The sequence below is a fragment of the Uranotaenia lowii genome, chromosome 3, assembly GCF_029784155.1.
Source record: "Uranotaenia lowii strain MFRU-FL chromosome 3, ASM2978415v1, whole genome shotgun sequence".
Lineage (NCBI taxonomy): Eukaryota > Metazoa > Arthropoda > Insecta > Diptera > Culicidae > Uranotaenia > Uranotaenia lowii.
In genome coordinates, this window is record NC_073693.1 from 301877510 (window position 1) to 301894383 (window position 16874).

At 38.2% G+C, this 16874-nt stretch overlaps 1 protein-coding gene across 9 annotated transcripts in view; it reads left to right on the forward strand.

The window, feature by feature from the left end:
- The first annotated feature begins 8772 nt into the window (after positions 1-8772).
- The window catches only part of LOC129754443 (uncharacterized), a 145616-nt gene continuing 137514 nt past the window's right edge, over positions 8773-16874 (forward strand). Inside the window, exons 1-2 of one of the 9 annotated variants that reach the window (XM_055750523.1) lie at positions 8773-8828; positions 9803-10085. The gene's annotated coding sequence lies outside the window, so the exon portion shown is untranslated. Of the gene's footprint in view, positions 8979-9802; positions 10086-16874 lie in introns of all 9 variants that reach the window. The other 8 variants (XM_055750522.1, XM_055750526.1, XM_055750529.1 and 5 more) reach the window with 8 other exon arrangements.

Sequence of the window (16874 nt, forward strand, 5' to 3'; positions counted from 1 at the left end):
CTTGGAATCTCATTAGAAATGATATGTCATGAATTCTCTCCACAATCAGTGATGTCCAGTTAAACTTTCCAAAGTTAAATTATGATGGTTCCCTTATCACCACTTCCTCTATGGACAGCCCTGGTCAAAAATGGTTGCGCCAACGAAAAAGTGTGGAATGATCCATGACTCCAGACAACTAAAACATCCGAAACATCAGTGTTTTTTTCTTACTTTAATTCACTTTCTCAATTGATCTTCGAACAAATTCAACAAAAACAAGGCAAACTTGAACGAACGAACAAGGGAAATTTGTTTCTTTGAGAACAAACCGTAAACGCTGAATACCGTATTCGGGCGGGGATTCAGAGAAAACTTGCCGAAAGCTGAACACGATGGTTTTCGTTTTGATTCCATGTCCGCTGTTTTATGTTTCATTCCGAACACATGGGAAATTACACTGGGAATGAATTCTTCAAGTCCAAACCGTATTAGACTGTCGACCGTAGAGCTGAATACCGGGTTTTTGGGAAAAAACTTGCCAAACATGCTGGGACCGAACACGACGAAGTTTGTTTAGATAGTTTTGACAGTTTCCGTCTACCATTTAGTTCCAATTTTTATATCATAGTAGATGGATTCTGCAAAATTGATGAGAGTGGTGAATCAATCATAGACTGTCGATCTCTGAAGACTGGACCAATGTGGAGATGCAATTTTTCAGGCGGAAACTGATCACCGAGATGGATGAATGGCAATTCAATTCTTGAAAAAACCAAGTAATAAACCACACAATAACTGTTAGGCATACGAACACATTATTGTTTCAAACTTGAAACGTATTTAGGGATTAGGGCTACTATTGGGTAACTGACCATGGCTGATCAATTATAGTAACTTGTGGTGAATTTCTGATTTGTCATTTTCTATCAACTGTTGTTGTTTTGCTGGTAGCCGATTAACGAAGTTTATTAATCATAACGTTGCCGATATATTTGCCTGCACACAACATAAATATCAAGATGACAATGAAGTATTCGGGTATATTGTATTTTCAACCAGCAGGTGAAGTGAGTGCCATTGACGCGAGTGGAATTGGATTAGATGTCATTATTATGAAATGAATGGAATAACTGAGCAACATAAACATATTCGTGAACATAAACTTATTCTTTGATAGGACGACTGTTGCAACTGATTTTCAGCAGATTTGGAATTTCGTAGGCTTGGTGGAAAGGCAATGGCGATTTATAACACATACGCACGATTATAGAATCGATTTTTGGAGGAATGCTGGTATTGTTTTCAGCACATAATTTCACGCACATCTCCACTCTCTCATACTCATCGAAATTTACTTTAATATTGGGAATGCTTTTCACACGTCTTGATTTGAACGTAGGGTGGATGAGATTTCTCGATCAACGATTGAATTGGATATCACTATTTTCACACACGCTCAAACGCTCATACATACCATCTGATGCTATCTGCTGATTGATGATCCGGCTCGATAGGACCATGATCAGGATCGCCCCTGATGGCTGGATCGATAGCATCAGAATTTTCTTTGTAGAATAAACTCACTCATTCTCAAAACATTACAACAACTTTAGTGGACTGTATTTTACTCCGATAGACTTAAACTACTAACAATTATAGACCGACAAACAAGCAAAACTCTGGCCGCTTTGGGCTTCCGACTCTGGCCATTCAGGCCTCTGACTCTGGCCACAAGGGCCTCTAACTTGTTACCGTGATCTGTCTTCGCTGGTGGTTGGTCGAGAAAAGAGACCGATTCAAGGATCGACGGTGGCTCGATCCTTCGGAAAAACCTCTTCGTGTCCGAGGAAAACCGATGATTTTGGCGCGCATTACCGCCGTTAATGCGCGCAGCATCGCCATGTTGCTACTGGGTCATTTCGCTTCTTAGGGTGGTTCATGTTGACCCGTTCGTTCCAGAACAAACATTAAACATTAAACATTAAACATTAAACATTAAACATTAAACATTAAACATTAAACATTAAACATTAAACATTAAACATTAAACATTAAACATTAAACATTAAACATTAAACATTAAACATTAAACATTAAATATTAAACATTAAACATTAAACATTAAACATTAAACATTAAACATTAAACATTAAACATTAAACATTAAACATTAAACATTAAACATTAAACATTAAACATTAAACATTAAACATTAAACATTAAACATTAAACATTAAACATTAAACATTAAACATTAAACATTAAACATTAAACATTAAACATTAAACATTAAACATTAAACATTAAACATTAAACATTAAACATTAAACATTAAACATTAAACATTAAACATTAAACATTAAACATTAAACATTAAACATTAAACATTAAACATTAAACATTAAACATTTAACATTTAACATTTAACATTTAACATTTAACATTTAACATTTAACATTTAACATTTAACATTAAACATTAAACATTAAACATTAAACATTAAACATTAAACATTTAACATTTAACATTTAACATTTAACATTAAACATTAAACATTAAACATTAAACATTAAACATTAAACATTAAACATTAAACATTAAACATTAAACATTAAACATTAAACATTAAACATTAAACATTAAACATTAAACATTAAACAAGCGACAAAGTATTTAATATAAATGAATTTATGTTCTTAAGCCCATGTTTGATAAATCAATATATTTGATGATTGGCAGTAGAAGTCCTACACTTCTGAAGCGCTCATTGAAAAAATGATTGCCCCAAAAGAAAATTTAACTACAGTTTAAACATGTTTACCACGAAGTGGAAAATTTTGAAAAATGAAGGGTTTACCGACTAGGAAAAGGTTTGAATTTTTATAAAAGTTTGAGAATTTTGGTGTATTTTGGAACGGTTTTATTGACCCAACCAGCCTGATTCCGATTTTATTTTATGAAGCTTTTCCTGTTTTTCACAGAAAGATGTGTATTTTGTCATTCCCCAGAGAGGTTTTTGAAATCGAATTTTTGCGATTTTTTTTCGAAGAGTTATGATAAGTCAAGTGATTTTCTAAAACCAAGATACAGTATTTTTCCATTTTTTTTTTTAAATTTTGGAGTTATATTTTTTATTTAACTCTTAATGTATGTTCCACAGTGCAATTATTGCTAAATTGATGATGGTTGGGATTTATGATCATTTCATTCCATTTTGCTTAAAAAAAGCTTGTTATTATTATTTTTTAATCAAAAATTTGCACAACTCAAGAGTAAAATGATAATTCCAAACCACTTTCGATTCCTATTGACCCATCTACGGAGTCGCGGGTTGAAAGGGGTGTCGTTGACCCATATTCATTCGCCTGAAAAGGAAAAACCAGTCGTCCTACGGAAAGTTGCAACACTTCCATTCACAGACACACTACGAGCCTCCGGTTTCGACCCGAGCAACGATTCTTTCACACCTTCCCATATTTTCTTTACGACCGATCGGTCGGTTCAAAGCAGTTCAATCTGTTCAATCCTACGCATTTTCTACGCATGGCAGGCGCTTGAGTTGAGACAAGTTACTTTAGAGAAACAAGTTCCACTTTCAAAGTAATTTATACGTGATGCGTGAGATGAAAAATAATACCTACCCCAAGAGATCTGTTTTGAAACAGATTCATTGACACGTTATGAATAACCCCTGCCTTCCTGGGCAAATTGGAAGAGATCCCTCTAAAGTGTTGAAATTTGAGCAGCTTTCATTTAGTCGAAGCGATGTTATTGATTAATTAATTTCAAATGAAAAACATTTAACTTCAGGCTAGTTTTTATATTATTACAGTAGACTGAGTCGATTTATGGTCATTTTTGAATTTCCCAAAACCTGGGGTCTAAAAAACTTCGTTATGGTTTTAAAAAGGCAGACAGACAGACAGACAGACAGACAGACAGACAGACAGACAGACAGACAGACAGACAGACAGACAGACAGACAGACAGACAGACAGACAGACAGACAGACAGACAGACAGACAGACAGACAGACAGACAGACAGACAGACAGACAGACAGACAGACAGACAGACAGACAGACAGACAGACAGACAGACAGACAGACAGACAGACAGACAGACAGACAGACAGACAGACAGACAGACAGACAGACAGACAGACAGACAGACAGACAGACAGACAGACAGACAGACAGACAGACAGACAGACAGACAGACAGACAGACAGACAGACAGACAGACAGACAGACAGACAGACAGACAGACAGACAGACAGACAGACAGACAGACAGACAGACAGACAGACAGACAGACAGACAGACAGACAGACAGACAGACAGACAGACAGACAGACAGACAGACAGACAGACAGACAGACAGACAGACAGACAGACAGACAGACAGACAGACAGACAGACAGACAGACAGACAGACAGACAGACAGACAGACAGACAGACAGACAGACAGACAGACAGACAGACAGACAGACAGACAGACAGACAGACAGACAGACAGACAGACAGACAGACAGACAGACAGACAGACAGACAGACAGACAGACAGACAGACAGACAGACAGACAGACAGACAGACAGACAGACAGACAGACAGACAGACAGACAGACAGACAGACAGACAGACAGACAGACAGACAGACAGACAGACAGACAGACAGACAGACAGACAGACAGACAGACAGACAGACAGACAGACAGACAGACAGACAGACAGACAGACAGACAGACAGACAGACAGACAGACAGACAGACAGACAGACAGACAGACAGACAGACAGACAGACAGACAGACAGACAGACAGACAGACAGACAGACAGACAGACAGACAGACAGACAGACAGACAGACAGACAGACAGACAGACAGACAGACAGACAGACAGACAGACAGACAGACAGACAGACAGACAGACAGACAGACAGACAGACAGACAGACAGACAGACAGACAGACAGACAGACAGACAGACAGACAGACAGACAGACAGACAGACAGACAGACAGACAGACAGACAGACAGACAGACAGACAGACAGACAGACAGACAGACAGACAGACAGACAGACAGACAGACAGACAGACAGACAGACAGACAGACAGACAGACAGACAGACAGACAGACAGACAGACAGACAGACAGACAGACAGACAGACAGACAGACAGACAGACAGACAGACAGACAGACAGACAGACAGACAGACAGACAGACAGACAGACAGACAGACAGACAGACAGACAGACAGACAGACAGACAGACAGACAGACAGACAGACAGACAGACAGACAGACAGACAGACAGACAGACAGACAGACAGACAGACAGACAGACAGACAGACAGACAGACAGACAGACAGACAGACAGACAGACAGACAGACAGACAGACAGACAGACAGACAGACAGACAGACAGACAGACAGACAGACAGACAGACAGACAGACAGACAGACAGACAGACAGACAGACAGACAGACAGACAGACAGACAGACAGACAGACAGACAGACAGACAGACAGACAGACAGACAGACAGACAGACAGACAGACAGACAGACAGACAGACAGACAGACAGACAGACAGACAGACAGACAGACAGACAGACAGACAGACAGACAGACAGACAGACAGACAGACAGACAGACAGACAGACAGACAGACAGACAGACAGACAGACAGACAGACAGACAGACAGACAGACAGACAGACAGACAGACAGACAGACAGACAGACAGACAGACAGACAGACAGACAGACAGACAGACAGACAGACAGACAGACAGACAGACAGACAGACAGACAGACAGACAGACAGACAGACAGACAGACAGACAGACAGACAGACAGACAGACAGACAGACAGACAGACAGACAGACAGACAGACAGACAGACAGACAGACAGACAGACAGACAGACAGACAGACAGACAGACAGACAGACAGACAGACAGACAGACAGACAGACAGACAGACAGACAGACAGACAGACAGACAGACAGACAGACAGACAGACAGACAGACAGACAGACAGACAGACAGACAGACAGACAGACAGACAGACAGACAGACAGACAGACAGACAGACAGACAGACAGACAGACAGACAGACAGACAGACAGACAGACAGACAGACAGACAGACAGACAGACAGACAGACAGACAGACAGACAGACAGACAGACAGACAGACAGACAGACAGACAGACAGACAGACAGACAGACAGACAGACAGACAGACAGACAGACAGACAGACAGACAGACAGACAGACAGACAGACAGACAGACAGACAGACAGACAGACAGACAGACAGACAGACAGACAGACAGACAGACAGACAGACAGACAGACAGACAGACAGACAGACAGACAGACAGACAGACAGACAGACAGACAGACAGACAGACAGACAGACAGACAGACAGACAGACAGACAGACAGACAGACAGACAGACAGACAGACAGACAGACAGACAGACAGACAGACAGACAGACAGACAGACAGACAGACAGACAGACAGACAGACAGACAGACAGACAGACAGACAGACAGACAGACAGACAGACAGACAGACAGACAGACAGACAGACAGACAGACAGACAGACAGACAGACAGACAGACAGACAGACAGACAGACAGACAGACAGACAGACAGACAGACAGACAGACAGACAGACAGACAGACAGACAGACAGACAGACAGACAGACAGACAGACAGACAGACAGACAGACAGACAGACAGACAGACAGACAGACAGACAGACAGACAGACAGACAGACAGACAGACAGACAGACAGACAGACAGACAGACAGACAGACAGACAGACAGACAGACAGACAGACAGACAGACAGACAGACAGACAGACAGACAGACAGACAGACAGACAGACAGACAGACAGACAGACAGACAGACAGACAGACAGACAGACAGACAGACAGACAGACAGACAGACAGACAGACAGACAGACAGACAGACAGACAGACAGACAGACAGACAGACAGACAGACAGACAGACAGACAGACAGACAGACAGACAGACAGACAGACAGACAGACAGACAGACAGACAGACAGACAGACAGACAGACAGACAGACAGACAGACAGACAGACAGACAGACAGACAGACAGACAGACAGACAGACAGACAGACAGACAGACAGACAGACAGACAGACAGACAGACAGACAGACAGACAGACAGACAGACAGACAGACAGACAGACAGACAGACAGACAGACAGACAGACAGACAGACAGACAGACAGACAGACAGACAGACAGACAGACAGACAGACAGACAGACAGACAGACAGACAGACAGACAGACAGACAGACAGACAGACAGACAGACAGACAGACAGACAGACAGACAGACAGACAGACAGACAGACAGACAGACAGACAGACAGACAGACAGACAGACAGACAGACAGACAGACAGACAGACAGACAGACAGACAGACAGACAGACAGACAGACAGACAGACAGACAGACAGACAGACAGACAGACAGACAGACAGACAGACAGACAGACAGACAGACAGACAGACAGACAGACAGACAGACAGACAGACAGACAGACAGACAGACAGACAGACAGACAGACAGACAGACAGACAGACAGACAGACAGACAGACAGACAGACAGACAGACAGACAGACAGACAGACAGACAGACAGACAGACAGACAGACAGACAGACAGACAGACAGACAGACAGACAGACAGACAGACAGACAGACAGACAGACAGACAGACAGACAGACAGACAGACAGACAGACAGACAGACAGACAGACAGACAGACAGACAGACAGACAGACAGACAGACAGACAGACAGACAGACAGACAGACAGACAGACAGACAGACAGACAGACAGACAGACAGACAGACAGACAGACAGACAGACAGACAGACAGACAGACAGACAGACAGACAGACAGACAGACAGACAGACAGACAGACAGACAGACAGACAGACAGACAGACAGACAGACAGACAGACAGACAGACAGACAGACAGACAGACAGACAGACAGACAGACAGACAGACAGACAGACAGACAGACAGACAGACAGACAGACAGACAGACAGACAGACAGACAGACAGACAGACAGACAGACAGACAGACAGACAGACAGACAGACAGACAGACAGACAGACAGACAGACAGACAGACAGACAGACAGACAGACAGACAGACAGACAGACAGACAGACAGACAGACAGACAGACAGACAGACAGACAGACAGACAGACAGACAGACAGACAGACAGACAGACAGACAGACAGACAGACAGACAGACAGACAGACAGACAGACAGACAGACAGACAGACAGACAGACAGACAGACAGACAGACAGACAGACAGACAGACAGACAGACAGACAGACAGACAGACAGACAGACAGACAGACAGACAGACAGACAGACAGACAGACAGACAGACAGACAGACAGACAGACAGATATTTTTTGAAGACATTGTTAATTTTTTTGCCGTTTGCTTAAATTTTGAAATCTGGTTGCTCTAGAAAGCGTCGTTTAAGCTAGACGCCCCGAGTGGTTTAAGGACGTCGCGTGATCTCCGAATGGAGTTTGCAATCGTCCGAGACCGAACACGCACAAAAACTGGACATTCGCGAAATCCTCAGGCACAACCGAAGGCTTCCACGACGACGCCAACATCGCGACGTCGACGTCGCGATCGTCAACAGTAAGCGAAACGATCTTGGCACATGATGACTCCATTCGTCAGTAGTGCCTGAACGTTCGTGCCGATCGGACCGATTCGTGTGGCTGGATTGCTCCAAGATTGTGGTAGTTTCCAAGAGGCATCAGTTGATTTGTTTGCGTCTTCGTCGTCACGCCGCTGCCGACGTCATTTTTAAGGGCCAAAAGAGGTGGAGGAGGTTCCACCGACCGGTTTGTGGTCTCTTGCTCGTTTCGGAGGACCGACTAGGCTTCCTGGTGGGTCTTTCGTTTCGTTACCTGTGTTCGCGATCGCGTTTGTGTTATGTGTTATGATTACGTTTATGGAGCCTACGGATTTGAATCTTTTTTCCTGTTTCGTGGGGCGCTCTTCTGGTGTGTGCGAGGAGGCTCTTGAGGTCCAAATGATATTGGGTTTTGAGACCTCAGGAGGAATGCAAGAGCCTGTTTGAGGATGAGTGTGTGAATGTGAGTTTGGTTTAAGTCGATCTTAGGAGTTCGAAAACTGGTTTCCTGGATCACTTGGAATGTCCGCGAAATTTGCTTTGAAGAGTGCAGAAATTTAAACTTGCTTCATCACCACCCGGGGGAAAGTTTGATAAAAGTTTGATTATTTTAACAACTCAAGTGATGTTTCAACAGCCATTTGGCATCCCGATATCTGCTACTACTGGTGAAACCAAAAATAAAAACATCACTCAAAATCGCTTATAAATTATAATACCAATGTGAAAAACAACCAGCGCCAAATCCGAGAAAAATTGATTATGTCGAATTTTATCAAACACACACCCCGTGATCAGTGAATGGAAAATAAAAGATTTTTCAAGGAGAGCCGCAAATCAAAGCAGAAAAAGGCGCGCCCAAGGCCTAACAAAATCACTGATGTGTGCGCAGAAAAGCGCGAAAAAATCGTCTTGATTTCGGAGAAAAGTTTCCTATCGCGTTACAAGTCATGTGTTTACTTTTTTCCACGTTGTCGCTCTTTAAATTTCAAATTGTTTTGGCGCAAACAGTAGATAGGAAAAAGTTTTTGTTTAGTTAAGGGAAAATAATAATGAAACCATCGAAAAAAATGTCAGTTTTTCTTTCAGCGCATGTGTTGTAGAGGTCTTATGTGAATGATATAATCGCTCAATTTAATCAAGGCGAAGCTTTTTTCCTCTAGTGTTTGGTGAATAGTGTGTTTATGAATGTTTGTTCGAGTGAAGAAACCACGTGACGGAAACAGTGATAATCGGTGACTTACCAACCAACTTCGGAGGGAGAGCAAATCTTACTCGAGGGTTTAACGAGCCAACAGCTGAGCAATAATCATAAACACCGACCCCTGGATTACGGTGAATTGCAAAAGTTAGCTTGAAGGTAAGCCTTGCGTTTTTTGTTTTGTTTTGTATTTTTTTTCGTTTTGGCAATTAAATTTTTGGGTTGGGTTGGGTGAACTGCAAACTTAAAATAATCTGATTAATGTTTTGTTTGTGCCATTTCCTCTCCCTGAAATGATAGGATAATAAGTTAGGAACCTACTTCGAAAAGCAGCGGAAGGTGTGCAATTTTACGAATGTACAACAATCCATATCTTTGTTGAGGCACAAATAAGTTTTCTAAGGAAAAGGGTAATTGATTTTTTTTTGTACACTGGAATATAAATAATTATAAATTTTGCAATTCTGAAATTCCCGAATTTTGCCAAGTTTTTATATAAAATTGCCCGGATTTGTCCGGCCCGGATACGTGCTAAAAAAAAATCAACCTTAAGAAAGACTATAACAGTGCTATTACACAAATTTGATTCATTAGCAAAACATTCTATATACAGTAGTTTTTCGATTTTATCACGGTCAAAAAAAATTTCACCGTGAATATGGCGAAACCGTGAATTTGGCGAAACTAAAAATTGAAGTAGAAAAAAGTATTTTTCTGTCTTTAATCAATAATTTATAATTTTTTCAGTAGTGGAAACGTTTTGTATCAATAAATTTTGATCATAGGGCGTAATTATCAAAGATTACTAAACAAAAAGGATCGTTTTCAGTTGAAATTATTCTTCACTAAAGCAAATTTTTAGGTTTTTTCTTTAAATGAAACCGTGTTGTATATCCATTTGATAGTCTACATCTAATTAAAGTGAATTATTTTGGTTTGATGGAAATTTAACAGTCGTTATCTCTTCTTCGATTTTGAAAAAAAGTTCAAAAAAATAAGCATCAGAAAATTTTTTCTGCTAATTTCAAATTTCAATATTTTAATCTTAACACCTTTGATGAACTAAAAAGTATATTTATTCGGAAAAGATTTTAAAGTTTTCTCAACTAAGACTTTCACAGTGTGTTTTTCGAAATTTGCTTTATGGGCAGATAGTCTTTTGTCTTTATATGTAGAAAAACAGAAATCTTAGTCATATTTTCAGACAAAGCTTGCAGAATTTCATTTTGGTCTTCCAAAATTATCCATTCAGACAATACTAACGGATTACGCAAGCCACCCTTTAAAATAAACAAATTCATCAAAGAAATCAGAGACACTTATCTCTTTTCAAAAACGCTTAAATTCACCCACATTTTTATATGATTCGCATAACCAAACAAGTTAAATTTTTTAAAGCGACTAACCAAAACAAGTAACAACACTAGCATCAGAGTGACGTTAAAATACTTATGTCGATTATTACAAACGTTTTTAAAATCCAAATGACGATTTTAAACACTATACAGATAAAATAAGCAGTTCAATGGTATTTTCATATTATTGGATACCTATATACTATAACATAAACCATAAAAAATATCATAAACAAAGACGCTCTATGCTTTTGAATAAAAATAAAGGACCTGGAAATGGTTTCTGAATGATTTCTTAAAAAGCGTGATAAAATCGAAACAATAACCGTGATAAAATCGAGCGTGAATTTGGCGAGTATTGATAAAATCGAATAGTGATAAAATCGAGAAACTACTGTAGATGTGTAGTAAAAAAAAAGAATATATAAGACTTATTTTGTATGGTTATGCATGTGTAAAGGGTTGAAGGTAATTTTTTCAACTGCTGTTAGCAGCGCAGAATAAAACTGAACAAATATGCCGCAAAATTTGTTTTTTGATTTCTTTTATATAATCTTTGAAAAGAGTGTGAGAATTGTTTTAATAAACATTGAAACAAAGTTTGACAAATTCATCAAGATATGCAAGGAAATTTGAAAAAATAAGTATATTTTCCTCCTTTACTCAAAACCTTGGTGAGGATCAACATCTGTTGTTGCAAAATGATTGTTATTCCGGATTGTTTTCAGAATAATTTCAAGAAAACACTCAAAACTTGCCACATTATAGAAAAAACTTTCCCCTATCCAACGCACTATTCGGGAAAATAATCGATCGGAGATCTAGAACAACTTTATTTATTGAAGACTTGCAAACAAAAAACACCAAACAAATTTATAACTTTGTCGAATAATGGTTCCTGAAACTTTCAAATTTCACATTTTTTAGCTAAGATGTGTTGAGATTCCTTGAAAAATAAATAAGAACTAATTTTTTTTTTGGTAAAAATGATTTTTAATAAATGAATAAGGCAAAAATGGTAAATTCTAAAAAGATCGAAAGACAGAATGTAGTTTTTTGTTGAGATACAATTTAATCATTTTGTTCCATTCGCTTATTTACTTCCTCTCCTTCCAGTACCAAACTACTAGTTAAGTTTTTGGTTTTTGAAAAAAAATGTTTGTCCTTCTCCGTCCTATCTCCTCATGTTTCATGGAAACCTTTCTCGTAGCCAAACATCCTCCCCAATCAAGTTTGAATCCTTTTGATTGCAAATTTCTAGGAACATTAAACAAATATTGTATGAAAGTCCCCTTCCTTCCTTATCATCACTCTTTTGGATATTTAGAAGAAGGGGCATCAAACTTTTTCTCGTAAACAAACACCCGCAAATGCCGAATTTGGTTCAATTTGCCCTATAATTACTAGAGTCCTGCACAAATGTATGAAAGACCCTCTCCTTTCTTTCTTTTCACTGGGAGAACGGAAAGGAAATCGTATAAATATTTCTTGTATCCAAATACTCTACCATGCCAAATTGGCTCCCTTGGCTTGGTCAGTTCTCTAGTTACGCAAAAAAAATGTATTAAAATCCCCCTCTCTTCTTCCTTTTGCCGCACTGGAAAGAGGGAAGGGTCTTAAACATTCATTGAAACATTTCGTGTATCAAAATACTCTCCCATGTCAAATTTCGATCCATTTGCTCGAATAATTCTCGAGTAATGTAGAAAGATATAAGAGAATTTATTCTACCTTTTCTATATTGTCATTAAATGAAGGAGGGATACCAACTTATACAAAAACATTCCTCGTACCTAAAAATACCCCAAGAAAAATTTGATTGTATTTGTTCTATTATTTTTTTGAAATAAGCAAAAATTGTATGAAAGGCCCCTCTTCCCTTTCTATCTTATCACGGGAAAGGAGGGAAGAAGGGTACCAAATAATCATCGAAACATTCCACGATCAGAAGAGAATAACAAAATTGTTTGATAACTATCAATAGCTGTTTTTGATCGCAAAATACAAGGCCAAGATGAATTGGTTTTTTGCTAATTTCACTTAACTTCGTCTAAAGGCAGGTTTAGTTTTTAGAAAATAAATAAAATTGAATTTTTTCTTTTTTTTATTTTTAAGTGATAAATTTTAAATTGACTTGTATATAACACAGAAAGGCTATTTCATTTTTTTTTAATATATTAACGTTAATCTTTTCAAACATAAATTAATTAGAGAAAATTGAAAAAAAAAATGAATTAAGAGATTCAATTTGTTTTTTTAAGATAACTGTTGAATAAATAATATTTCAAATGATACTTTTTTTCATTGCTAGCACAGATTTTAGGCAGAAAGCGTATCAAAACTCCTTTCTTTTGTAAAAAAGAAATAGATTTCTTCTGCCCAAAGCGCACAAAGATTTATTTCCCTTATAAATGATTTCATTACTATCTAACGAATTCACTGTGATTTTCATAATTTGCCGAAATGCCAAAAATTATATGATGATTATATGAGTCATTGATAAACTAAGGCAGTTCGTGTGTTTAGCAAGGCCGGATTAAAGGGGGGGGCGAAAGGGGCAATTTCCCCGGCCCCGGGCAATTGCCCGGCTCAGGGGGCCCCCTAGGGAAAAATGTTTTAACATTACTTTAATCATACTACTACAGATCCATGAAAAGAAATCAAAACTAGAAAATCTGGATGAAAACTTGAAATATAAAAACTAAAGAGCCCCCGTGAAATAATATATAGATTAGTTTTTGTCTTAATAAATTTAAGGGGGACTCCTAGAGTATTTAAGCAGTGAAGAAGCTCTCCCACATTTTGCAAGCTGAGAATTTCAAAACCTCCTGGACAAAACCGAATTCGAAATAAAAACTAAGAAAAATATGATGCAAAACACCTCAAATTTTCATTTTTTTTTTCGAAACATATCAGTTACGATATTCTGTACAGAACAGGTAAAATAAAGAAAAAATATCTTCTCATTTTCATTACATTCAAACGTTCTGCACAACAATAAAGTTTGTTGTTAGGTTAAGTTTCCAAGTAAAGGTTTACTGCACTAAAATAGCAGCTAATTTTGCCGCGTATTATAATAACTTTTCAACTTTCAATCATTATTATTGAAATTTTCATTGCTTTATAAATTCTAAACCCTTTTCCCTACCTATTTTTGAAAGTAATGTATTAAAAAAAACTGTAGTTGCTTAAATTGGACCATTTCTTTATTGAATTTCCATCCCAATTTCTGTCTTAGACTTGAAATTTGTATTGGAACATATTCAACTGATTCAACCAAAATTTTATCATCTACTGAAGTGAATATCCTGAATTCTGAGTTAAGGTACTAAACTCATTTGGATTCTTTATCTGATTTTTTCTCAATGATAACTGATTCTGTGTTTTAAACATTTAATCTTTATTTTCAATTTTTCTTCAACCGATCTTTTTTGCACTAATACCCCTTTGGCTTTGAGGGCATCGAATGAAACTTTCGTCTCATTTAGAATAAAAATTTTATAAAAAAAAATTTATCTGATGAGAATCCTATTCAAAAACATCTCAAGAAAAGATTTTTCTTGTATTTCGAAGACATAAAATTGAAATTAACATTTGGTGAAATTTCTGCTTTTGCTCTGATTGTAACTTTGTATCTTTTTTTAAATTTAATTCATATTCAATTTCTCAAAACTTTATTTGAAATTATGATTAAGATTTGAAACATTTAATTTTGGTTCATAATATTACGTGATTTAAAGTTCAGAATTCTTAAACTCTTATATCTGTATCTCTATGGAATGTGAATTTAATTATTTTGTTTATTTTTTTTAAATTTTGTTTTCTATGTTTCGAATCTTCATGATAGTTCCTAATTGTTACTAGGAAAATATTTCTCGAATAAGCACAAACCAAACGATCAATGATGATATGAAAATCATTTAAAATATACATCCGGTAATTTTTTTAAATTAGAGAATTTTAGTTAGTGATAAGGGTTTAAAAAAATGAGAAATAAATTTTGCAGCTTTAATCAGAGTTTTCATTTCTTAGAAATTTCTGAACTCTTCCCCAATGTTTACTGTAATTGATTTCTAATTTTTATTTGAAGATACCAGAAGCTATGTTCTACGCAGACAGCATGGGTATTTGAAGATAGTATACTGCATTAATCTCCAGTTTTTTTTACACGTTTGAAAGGTTTTGTTTTTTCTGGATAGCATTTGAAAAAAAAATCGGATTATTGGGGCCCCCGAGTAAAATTGCCCCGGGCCTCCCGATGGCTAAATCCGACCCTGGTGTTTAGACCAAATAACAATTAAATTCAAAAGATGGACAATGATGCTGCATAAATTAAGGGGCTAATTTTTTTACATTACTTATAAAATTTTAACTAAAAAAATTAAATTTGGCCTTCATAATATTCTCTAGGTCCTCGAAATATTTCCCTTTGATTTTTTCTTTCAAGCTTTACCATTTGATAGGGCCTTTTGTCCTAATCTGGCTTACTCCTAGAAATCGGACTTTCCAAATTTTGACAACATTTTGCTGCCATTGAAAAGTACTAGCTGACCTATTTTTGGTTTTCAAAATTTAAAATTAACGCGTTTTTGAGATATTTACGATACGAATTGCAAAGGTTGCTTCAAAATCCATCATTATCATATTAATAGCTGACAAAACCGTTGATTATTCAAGGAATTACTGTGTGTGAGTGGTGGAAAAGTATGCAAATACTGTCAAAAATGTCCACAACGTTCAAATCAAGCATTGGAATAAAGCCAATGATCGGGTAAAAATTCTGGAAGTTTTAAAGAATATCTTGGCATTCCGGTGAGGTTTGACTTATTTCAAATTCTTTATTTGATTTCTGGGCAAGCCTGGACATATCAAGAAAATAAACGATAATCAAAGTATGAAACGATACTTCTCTTGTACGATCTACAGTGAAAGAAACCCGGATACAACTTGGATGTTTTACTGAATCCATAAGTTTTTGATGATTGTGTAGTTTTTTCAATATTAATGTTGGATATTTTGTAAATTATCCAAAATCATTTGAAAAAAATAACAAAACTGTAATTTCATAAATTTTAAAGATATAATATATTCGGACTATTCGGCCGAATACTTAGCTCAACTATTCGGTGAGCCGAATATTCGGCTTAACGGTTTTGGACGGTATGATATTTGATATGTTTTTGATGAGGCTGGGTCATTCGGCCGAAAGTAAGGAGGCCGAAAGCCATTCGGCCGAAGGTCATTCAGCCGATGGACGTTAGGCCGAATGGGCTATCTGGCCGAACAGGCCACTAGGCCGAATGGGTTATTCGGCCGACGGTTATCCAGCCGAATGTTGTTAGGCCGAAAGGATGTTCGGCCGAATGATCACTAGACCGAAAGGTCATAAAGCCGAATGGTTATTAGGCCGAATGGTCATTAGGCCGAATGGTCATTAGGCCGAATGGTCATTAGGCCGAATGGTCATTAGGCCGAATGGTCGTAAGGCCGAATGGTCGAAAGCCCGAATGGTCGTAAGGCCGAATGGACGCAAGGCCGAATGGTCGCAAGGCCGAATGGTCGCAAGGCCGAATGGTCGCAAGGCCGAATGGTC